The sequence below is a fragment of the Ranitomeya variabilis genome, chromosome 6 (genome assembly GCF_051348905.1).
Source record: "Ranitomeya variabilis isolate aRanVar5 chromosome 6, aRanVar5.hap1, whole genome shotgun sequence".
In the NCBI taxonomy this organism is placed as follows: domain Eukaryota; kingdom Metazoa; phylum Chordata; class Amphibia; order Anura; family Dendrobatidae; genus Ranitomeya; species Ranitomeya variabilis.
The window spans coordinates 478,380,786-478,391,874 of record NC_135237.1 but is presented as its reverse complement, the minus strand read 5'-3'; the positions used below and the strand labels follow the sequence as shown (position 1 = coordinate 478,391,874).

Sequence of the window (11,089 nt, the reverse complement as noted above, 5' to 3'; positions counted from 1 at the left end):
ATATAATCAACTGTATGTCAAGAAAATTAGATATTAGAAACCACCAAAATATTTGTAAGACACTATTATTGCCATTATATATATCACCAGTGGATGTATTCATTACATACAGTATGTTATTTTTCCCATCCCCTACCTAGCTGTTATTTCTGGAGTGTGCAATAAATTTGATCATTAAATGGGTGACCCATTGATTTAATTCATTGTTGTGCAATGCTTCCTTTTTCCTAGTGTCACTAGCAAGACCTATCGTGATTAGATCCTTATTGTTGCATGTGAGCTAGTCCAAACTACATAATATTCCTACATGTTAATTCTTTTTTCTATAAATTTAGTAGAAAGTTGAATTATATACTCGAGTATAAGACGAGATTTTCAGCCCATTGTTTTGGGCTGAAAGTCCCCCTCTCGGCTTATACTCGAATCATACCCAGGGGTTGGCAGGGGAGGGGGAGCGGGGGCTGTCTAATTATACTCACCTACTCCTGGCGTGGTCCCTGCAGGTCCCTGCTTCCCCGGCGCCCCAGTTTCTTCCTGTAGTGAGCGGTCACATGGTACCGCTCATTACAGTAATGCATATGCTGCTCCACCTCTCATAGGGGTAGAGCCGCATATTCATTATTGTAATGAGCGGTAACAGTGACCGCTCAATACAGCAAGAAGCTGCGGTGCTGGGGAGCCAGGGACTGCACCGCGCCAGGAGCAGGTGAGTATAACGGGAAGGGGAGCGCTACACTGCGCGATATTCACCTGCTCCTCGTTCCGGCACCGCTCCATCTTCAGCGTCTTCTGCAGTGATGCTCAGGTCAGAGGGCGCGATGACGTGGTTAGTGCACGCCCTCTGCCTGAACATCAGTGCTGAAGATGCTGAAGATAGAGCGGCGCCGGAACGAAGTTAGGTGAATATTGAAAATGGCGGCGGCCTGAGCGACGGAGAGGTGAGTATGTGATTTTTTATTTTTTTATCGCAGCAACAGCAAATGGGGCAAGTGTCTGTATGGAGCCATAATCAACGTTTGTGCAGCACTATATGGCGCAAATATCTTTATGGAGCATATTATGGGGCCATAATTAGCATTTGTGCAGCACTATATGGGGCAAGTGTCTGTATGGAGCATCTTATGGGGCATAATCAATGTTTGTGCAGCACTATATGGTGCAAATTTCTTTATGGAGCATCTTATGGGGCCATAATTAACGTTTGTGGAGCATTATATGGGGCAACTGTCTGTATGGAGCATCTTATGGGGCCATAATCAAGGTTTGTGCAGCATTATATTGGACACGTGTCTATGGAGCATCTTATGGGGCCATTATTAACCTTTATGCAGGATGATATGGGGCATATTTTAATATGGAGCATCTTGTGGGGCCATCATAAACTTTATGGAGCATTATATGGGGCTCCTGATTCAATATGGATATTCAAAAACACTTTCAGCCTACTGATGTCTCAATTAATTTTACTTTTATTGGTATCTATTTTTACTTTTGACATTTACCGGTAGCTGCTGCATTTTCCACCATAGGCTTATACTCGAGTCATTACGTTTTCCCAGTTTTTTTGTGGCAAAATTAGGGGGGTCGGCTTATACTCGGGTCGGCTTATACTCAAGTGTATACGGTATTTAAAATCAGATAACTCAAAGCTTATGATTGTCATTACATTAGAAACAAAATCCAAAAAATTTGCATTGAATGCATGAGGTATGGAAACCCACATGTAAAGAATTAAAACTTGTTTCTTCATTAAAGCAGTTCTGTTAGTATTTTTAAAAGGTTCATCCAGGATTCTGAATTTGCCATCAATTCATAACTGGTGTAAGGGTCCATTTATATAGATCGCCGATCAGTAAACTTTTACCAATTGGAGGATGTTTGAGCGCCTACACTAGATCTCTCAGTGAGCATAGGCTGCCATTATTCTCGGCAATGCAAGTCCTGTTTACACAGGATGATGCACCACCGAGCACAAGCGTTTTTAACAATGCTCGTTCATCATCTCGCAGTGAAAATGCCCCTTCAGTCAGACCCCTGAAATCTGCTCAAGAGGATGGAGCTGAGCTGCAGTATTATGCAAAGCCGCAAAATTTGATCTTGCCAATATTACCACTAGGCTTCTACCTGAAAACATTAAGAAAGCCATAAGGCAACATTTCTTAAACTTTACAGGAGATTGGATGCTATTCCTTTAATTTCTTTTAATGCAAATATTATACAAATAAAAACTGTATAAATATAAATCTTTGTTCCTCTGCTATTTCTTACACTTCGTTTTGTAAAACTCAGCAATAGTCAGTCTGACATTTTATAATAACAATACAAAGAAATGAGCTAGAAGTATCCTAAAACAGTAACCAATCAAGATTATATGCCGAGTCTGTAAAAACAGAGACCTCATGTACCGAGATTAATTGCATTATTTACATGTATTATTGTAGTCTTACACCTGCTGGGGGAGCTTAAAACCCTGCAGTAGAAAAATGCTAAAATATAAATGGCAGATCAATAGCGTCTACTGGATTTGTAAAGTTTAATAACAGCAGCATGCACACAAGTCTGACTAAGCATCGTGAAAATATAATTAAATACAGCAGATTCCTTGGTTTTAGGTACATAATGTTAGGAAGAAGGAAAAATAGAAACTCCACAATTATGCTCGCCATTTTAAGACATAGTTACAATGCTTTTTTTTCCATTTCAATCTTGGAACTTTCATTAAATGTATAGTCCATCAACAACAGTGAATAGAAACAAATAGCTAAAAGAATAAAGCACATTATATGCAATGTTGATTCAGAGAAGGCAAAAAAACCCAACCAATTGCTCTGTTCACATCAGTGTTATGACTTGGCATGTATCTGTTACATTTTTCTACTACTGTATATATACAAATAAATATGGTACTGTGCAAAAGTTTTAGGCAAGTGTGGCTAAAATGCTGCAAAGTTAGAAAGTCCTTAAGAAGCAAAAAAAAGTGGAATGAAGTGTTGATTTCTTAGTTTTCTCATTTAACAAACTGCAAGGTGAATGTACAAAAGAGAAACCTAAATCAAATAATTATTTCGAGTGACCACCCTTTTGCCGTTAAAACAGCATCAGTACTTCTAGGTACACTTGCACAAAGTGAGTGATTTTTTAGGATTATCGGGAGATGTATGAGTAACCACTTGTACCAAACATGATAATAATCTTCATATATAGGCTGAAAAACAGTCATTAACTGAAACAGCTGTGAAGGTCTTAAGACTAGGTGAGGTTGTGGAAAACAGTTTCATGTCACAGGTCATACACTGTGGTAAGACTGAGCACAGCAACAAGACACCAAGGTAGTTATAGTGCATCAGCAAGGTCTCTACCAAGCAAAGATTTCAAAGCAGACTGTGGTTTGAAGATGTATTTTTCAAGCTCTTTTGATGAAGCACCAAGAAATGAACAAAGTTGAGGACTGTACATAAGATGGTTGGCCAAGGAAACTTAATGCATCAGATGTAGGGCACATCAGCCTTACTACCCTTCAAAATTGGAAGATGCTCAATAGTGCTGCCAGCTCAGAACTGGGAACAACATGTGAGGCCTATTAACACTTCTATTTTTGAAAGCATTCTCACATTGAAGCATTTTTTACACACCTGCCTACAATTTTTCAATATTTTTTTCTGTAATTATGAAGTTAAAAAAACTTTTTTTGTGCCTAAAAAAATCATGTCAACATGCCAGTTTGTTTATATGCTTTTTGTAATTTTCTAATGTTTTTGGTGGTTTTACTACATTTTTCTCTTAATGTGTTTTTTTCTGCTTTTTTAGTTGTTATTTTGATCTAACTTTTAATATTACAAGTGTTGAAACTTTTTAAATAGCTGCGATCGATGAATCAGACTAATAAAATCTGAAATAGCTAAACTCTGCCCACAAAACAAGCGAGCACATATGAAATAGACTTTGAAAAAAAAAAGCGCAAATGGAATAATGAATTGGGTTCAAACAAAAAGGTGCAAAACACAATAAACAAGTCCAAGAACAAAAAAAGATATCCAGGAACTGAAAAAATATAGGTAATAAAAACTCCAAAGAAAAAAATGTGCCGTATGTGTGTCACATTTCATATTTCCCTAGTGACGTTCAGCAAACATCTGGCCACAGAGTTTTTACATCAATAAATGTATTGAAAAACTCAGCTAAATATGTGGTACTATTACTAAAACACTGTGTGTGAAGACATCTTTATCAGTGTTTTGGATTAAATAAATGTATCTTAGTTAAATGTTATAAATGTACTAGACAGTAGATGGCACTGTCCTAAAATTTATACAAAACAAGAAGTAGGTTTTTTGTTGTGTGTGTGTGTATATATAGACTTTTTATTTTCTCATTATTATTATTATTATTTTAATGCAAAACTATGAATCTCAAAATTACTTGAATGGCTCATTTTATTACTGCTCTCCATTTGAAGACTACAAGGATTGAGAATGCATTTTAAATGGCACAAAAGATCCCTAAATGAAAAAAAATGAAGAGAGCCTTCAGAATTGCATTATATATTTCTAAATACATAGAAAACAGTTTTTTAGTAAATACTGTAGAGGAATCTCCAGGGCTTTGTTGTGCAAACTACAGAAGTAATGAAACAATTCCCTGGTGCAGTAAATGGAAGGCACTGTCTCACCTGGCTGCTTTGCATATGCTTTGTTTTGTTTGCTTCTGCAAACCGTCTTTACATATTCATTGTACCTCTATGCTTATTTCCCAGTGAAATCATATGTTTGCTTGGGATCAGTACAGAAAAGCAATGTTTTTCCTTTCTAGTTGTCAGTTGCTAAAATGAAAAACTTTAGAGACGTTTTTTTTTCATTTAGCTGTAAAACAATTAGATAGTTACACACAGTGGAAACATAAAATGTGTAACTATATTAAATTTGTTAGCCATATGTCCCCTGGAGCCAATCAATGGCCACGTCACTCAGATAGGAAGTCAAAGAGCAAAAACAGTTTCCACTTCTTGCAGGTGCCAGTTTCATCTGAAAGAAGTAAGGCTACGTTCACACTAGCGTTGTGCGCCGTTGCGTCGGCGATGCAACGCACAACGCACGCAAAAACGCGTCAAAACGCACGCAAAAACGCTGCGTTTTGCGACGCATGCGTCGGTTTTTGCCGAAAATCGGACGCAAGAAAAATGCAACTTGTTGTGTTTTCTTGGTCCGACGCTTGCGGCAAAAAAGACGCATATGTTGCACAACGCAACAAAAAAAAACGCATGCGTCCCCCATGTTAAGTATAGGGGCGCATGACGCATGCGTCGCCGCTGCGTCGCCGACGCAAACCCGACGCACATTAGCTTAACGCTAATGTGAACGTAGCCTAAGAGTGAAGTGGCCACTGATCGGCTGCAGGGATCACATGACATAATAATGTCATGCGAGCCCTGGAGATCAGGCGCTGACGGTGCACGTTTCGGAGGTGATTATAGCTCTCATTATTTTAAAAGGGGGAAATATAATGATTGATAAGGACTTGTCTGCGTAGTGAACAACCTATTAAAATGTTTATTCTCTAAATGAGTTTTGCACAGGAAGAACTGGATGAACTAACATATTTAATTTTCCATATGACAATTTGTTTCTGGATAAGATGTTTGTTAACCCCATTACCAGTCCCTAAGACCTTAATTTGCAGACAATATGTTAGGCAATTGCTGCATTTCCTGTGGTCTCTCAAGGTACATTTACACTGAATTTGTTGCGTGGATTATTAAAAAGTTGCTTCAAAAACTGTTTGAATAAGCTTTTTATTGATTCCAATAGGAAAACCACATTGCTGTTATGCAATCAATATTTTTCTGATAAAGTTTTAAAAACTGCAAAAAAAAAGAAGTGGCATGTCACTTCTTTGATGTGGATTCCTCATAAAGTTAACACAAAACTTGTTCTGGAAGTAAGGGGCATGAGTATACAGAGCTTTTTTGAGTCTGTAAACAAGTTTTACAAGCGGAAAACGCTTTAGGAAAAGTTCGCTTTATGCAATTTCTAGGTATTTTTTGTTCTAAAGTGTTTTTTTTTTTCTCAAAGTGTTTTCTGTAAACGTTACTGTTTTTTAAACATTTGCTAACATTTTTAATATTTTGCAAATACATTATGCAATAAATAGAAATGGTAGTGCTTTATGAGTTGAAAAAGCCTAAAATATGTTTAGAAAATGCTAAGTAAAAAACCCGCCTATGTGAATTTTTGGTGTTTTTGTAACATTGGATTTTGCTTTTATTGGAAATTAAGGAGCAGCTTTCTAGCAGAAAATGCTCGAAGAAATGACAGGTCACTTATTTTGATGTTTTTTGAAAACGTGAAGCTATTTAAATATGATCAAAAGACAGAACAACAAGGTGTATTTCAATGGGAATTAATAAGAAAAGTCTTTCAAGCTGTTTTAAACAATTTTTCAGGTATTTTTGGTGTAGAACTGTTTCAAGAAATTTCTCTAAATACTCTGTGTGTACATAGTGTAAGATAGCACTTACTGCGTGTCTTGGGGGACACTCGCTTGGCAAAGGGATAAACGCACACAGGCACGATTTTCTTACAAAAACAGTCTATTTGGTTTATTTCAACATCAGCATAAACCACAACCTCAGGAACTTGGTAGTATGCAACAGCCTGAACACCGTCTGTACACATTCGGCTTTACAGTGGAACCACAGTCCCTCACGGACCCCGGTCAGCATAACACGGATTATAGTCCATTACCTGTTGGCGTCCATCACACAGGTTCCCGGATGCCTCTTATCCTCAGAGGAATCCCATAGAGTAAACACAGTCTCTCTCTCTCTGACCCCGGTCAGTATAACACGGATCCCTGTCCCTTACCTGTTGGCGCTGGCCACACAGGTTCCCGGATACCTCTTATCCTCAGAGGTATCCCACAGACGTCTCTCACTGACCCCGGACACTATCACTCACGGTTATCAGACAGTATCTCACAGACCTCCTTGCTCTGGCTCAGACTAGCCAGCACTCGCGCCCATGTGCCAAACACACCTCCATTACATAATTGTAACCACACCCAGGCACCTATCATATGGCTAGTCAGGTGATTGTGACATCACTGCATGTCCTTAAACACACAACCATCTTATATATGAAAGGAGAAACAGGAGCGCTCAGGTATAACTAGTAAAAAATATATTTTATTGAAAGTTCAATAGGACATATATAACAGAAATAACCACAAAAAATATAGACAATGAAACACTTGCAGGAGAGAGACAGAAGAGCCAGGGAACCGACAATTGCAGCTGCCCGAATGTGCATAGAGAAATATATTGTATAAAGTGTCAGTGCAGTAATATGTAAAAGATGGCAAGAATAAACCTCCTCTAGAAAAGTATCAAGTGAATTAATCCAAATTTGATCACAAAGAGGGGCAGAACTTTCCACGGGCAGAGATTGAGGGACCCTGGGCCAGGTGTGGAAAACCCCGACGCGCGTTTCGCGTGTCTAATGCACCGCTTTCTCAAGGGGAATGTGAAAGTGTAGCAGCCACAACCTTTTATGGTCATGTGGTGAGGCACGTGATATATGAGGAGCCAGTAATAGTGGTTGAAGCGGCGCATACGCACCACCCATCTCAGGTCCCGGCAAGTACACCGGAGCGTCATGCATTACTACGCACACTTGGGGAGGGGGAAACATCCCCAGGCGTGAGAGGAAGGCAAAAAGACGCGCCGATGTCCGCCGAAGATCAAGAGCTGCGGCAAGCATGCGCACACCCACTATGTCACCAACGAAGTATATTTGTAAGGCAAAAAAAGTTTCTGCCCATTAGGTGATAATTGTAAGGACATAGCAAGTAATGGTAAACTGACTGAACAGAGAACTAGTCTGGTGCATAACCAAAAACAACTTGCATAACAAATAGATAAATGGCTGCACCCAATTGTACTAAAGCAAATGAATGTGTGATAAATGAAATGTGAATAGCATAATGGCTTGTGAAATCTAAGAAAAAACACATGAGATGCTTAGCACAAAATTTGGCCAAAAAATGTGAGCCCATCCACCAACATCAAGGTAATCTCATGAATCGGATGGGTCCCTTACCTAACTGCCTAGTGTGAACACTTACCTCTGGCTAATGTAATGGTAAAGCCTGTATTTATAGGAAGGTCGGAACCAAATGTGTTCGGATGTAATTAAAATCACAGCATGGTGAAGAGCGGGGTGTTCAAGTCAGAATAAATAGTTCATATCAAGTAATGGTAAACTGACTGAACAGAGAACTAGCCTGAACACCCCGCCCTTCACCATGCTGTGATTTTAATTACATCCAAACACATTTGGTTCCAACCTTCCTATAAATACAGGCTTTACCATGACATTAGCCAGAGGTAAGTGTTCACACTAGGCAGTTAGGTTAGGGACCCATCCGATTCATGAGATTACCTTGACGTTGGTGGATGGGCTCACATTTTTTGGCCAAATTTTGTGCTAAGCATCTCATGTGTTTTTTCTTAGATTTCACAAGCCATTATGCTATTCACATTTCATGCATCACACATTCATTTGCTTTAGTACAATTGAGTGCAACCATTTATCTAATTGTAAAGACATACCATAAATACATGCCCCAAAGTTAATATGAACCTAGACAGACAGTATCATAAATATAACTCATAAATTTGCAAGAAAACAACTATACCATTTAAAATTGGAATATATCATTATTACAGTATATGTCAATCACATAAATGAATTCATATATCACCAAAAAGATGGCATAGTCCACGGTCGAAGTAGATGGTCAGATGGAAGACGAACATGTCGATCAGATACCAAATATAGATAGAAAAGAGGTTCCCGGATGCCTCTTATCCTCAGAGGTATCCCACAGAGGTCTCTCTCTGACCCCGGTCAGTATAACATGGATCCCTGTCCCTTACCTGTTGGTGCCAGCCACACAGGTTTCCGGATACCTCTTATCCTTAGAGGTATCCCACAGACGTCTCTCATTGACCCCGGTCAGTATCACTCAAGGTTATCACTCCGTCCACTACGGAGGTATCTCACAAGCCTACTTGCTCTGGCTCAGACTAGCCAGCACTCGCTCCCATGTGCCAAACACACCTCCATAGGTGTAACCACACCCGGGTACCTATCACATGGCTAGTCAGGTGATCGTGACATCACCACAGGTCCTTAACCACACAACCTTCTTAGGTGTTCAGACCCACCCCTTTGGGTGGGTATGTAGGTGACTGGACCCACCCATCTCTCCAAGTCACCTGGAAGCCTTCCCAGTGTAAAACAAATCCCTCAGCAGTAGATCTGCTGAGGAAAACACGCCCAGGCTTCCATCACAGGGCCACCCACCTCTGCGATACATACCGCCCATCAATCACATGACCAGTCGCCATGCCACAATAGCCAAACGGCTGCAAAAAACGCAAAGAAAAAAAAACTGTTTCAAAACAAGCAAAAAGTTGTGAAAACCAAAACTGCATAAAACAACGGTACGGATTTGTGGCGTCCAATGAGCAATGGATAAAATGCTTACTTTTTTCTATGCTAAAAAAGTCAAATTAAGTGTCTTTTTGGTTTTGTAGCCTTTGCTTTGACTTTTATTATAAAGTATGGAGCAGCTTCATAGCAGAAAATGCCGAAAGAATTGAGAGGTCACTTCTTTTAAACACTTGAAAATAACAATTACCGTAAGCAGGCACCACAGTAGTACTAAAGGGTGCACACTACATAATAAAGAACTATAATTGAGGGAAAACGAAAACTATGCAAAAAGGTGCAACCCAAATATAAAATTTACATTTGTTTTTTAAATTTATGAAAATGTACATAAATAACCCCAATTTTTTTTTAAATCAAAAACAATTAAAGCAAGTACAGGCATCCCAACCCAAAGGGGTAAGGTTGGGACCCACTTACAGGGCAATATGATAATTTTACATAAGAATCCAATATACCAGGTAAATGTAAAATAGTATGACCCCTCTAAACAAGAGAATGCTTATAAACGTAGGATGTTCATTGGAGGGAGAGCCATAAATAACAGAAGAAAAATGCATCTTCAAGAATCAAAGTAGAATAAGGAAAGGTACCAAAAAAGAGAAAATCAAACAGGTAAATACCAAATCCAGGGTATGAGGAGACAGTATGGCCCTACCTGTATCGCTAGAAACTGGCTTCCTCTGGGGGTAAACTAATTATTTTAAATACTTGGCATTTTTGAAAAACAGTAACTAATTACAGATTATAGACATACTGTACTCAAAATTAAACTAAAAAAATTAAACACGGCCATTTTTTTCTATTTTCATGGACCAGTAGCTGACTATGTAATGCGTATGGGGTCTGAGGGTCCTCCTTATGTTCTTCTTGACAGTGTTTAATTTTCAGCACCTAATCCTTTTATTCTCTGGGGAGATAAGCTCAGAGGCAGATGTTTCTCCCCATTGAAACAAGTAAATAATTAGCCGAGCCTAATGTACCTTTATAGGGAAACACACTGCGAGCCAGCCAAGCTTTCAGAGGGCACTTATAGGTACCTTCACACGAAACGACTTTGTAACGATATCGCTAGTGATCCGTGACGTTGCAGCGTCCTCGCTAGCGATATCGTTTAGTTTGACACGCAGCAGCGATCAGGATCCTGCTGTGATGTCGCTGGTCGCTGAATAAAGTCCAGAACTTTATTTGGTCGTCCGATCGCCGTGTATCGTTGTGTTTGAAAGCAAAAGCAACGATACCAGCGATGTTTTACACTGGTAACCAGGGTAAACATCGGGTTACCAAGCGCAGGGCCGCGCTTAGTAACCCGATGGTTACCCTGGTTACCAGCGTAAAAGTAAAAAAACCAAACAGTACATACTCACCTGCGCGTCCCCCAGCGTCTGCTTCCTGACACTTACTGAGCGCCGGCCCTAAAGTGAAAGTGAAAGCACAGCACAGCGGTGACGTCACCGCTGTGCTGTTAGGGCCGGAGCTCAGTCAGTGTCAGGAAGCGGACGTGCAGGTGAGCATGTACTGTTTGTTTTTTTTTTACTTTTACGCTGGTAACCAGGGTAAACATCGGGTTACTAAGCGCG

The 11,089-nt window shown here is 39.6% G+C and overlaps 1 protein-coding gene across 1 annotated transcript in view; it reads right to left on the bottom strand.

The window, feature by feature from the left end:
• Positions 1–11,089, bottom strand: part of KCNB2 (potassium voltage-gated channel subfamily B member 2) — a 372,379-nt gene that overhangs the window by 7,296 nt on the left and 353,994 nt on the right. The window lies entirely within an intron of this gene.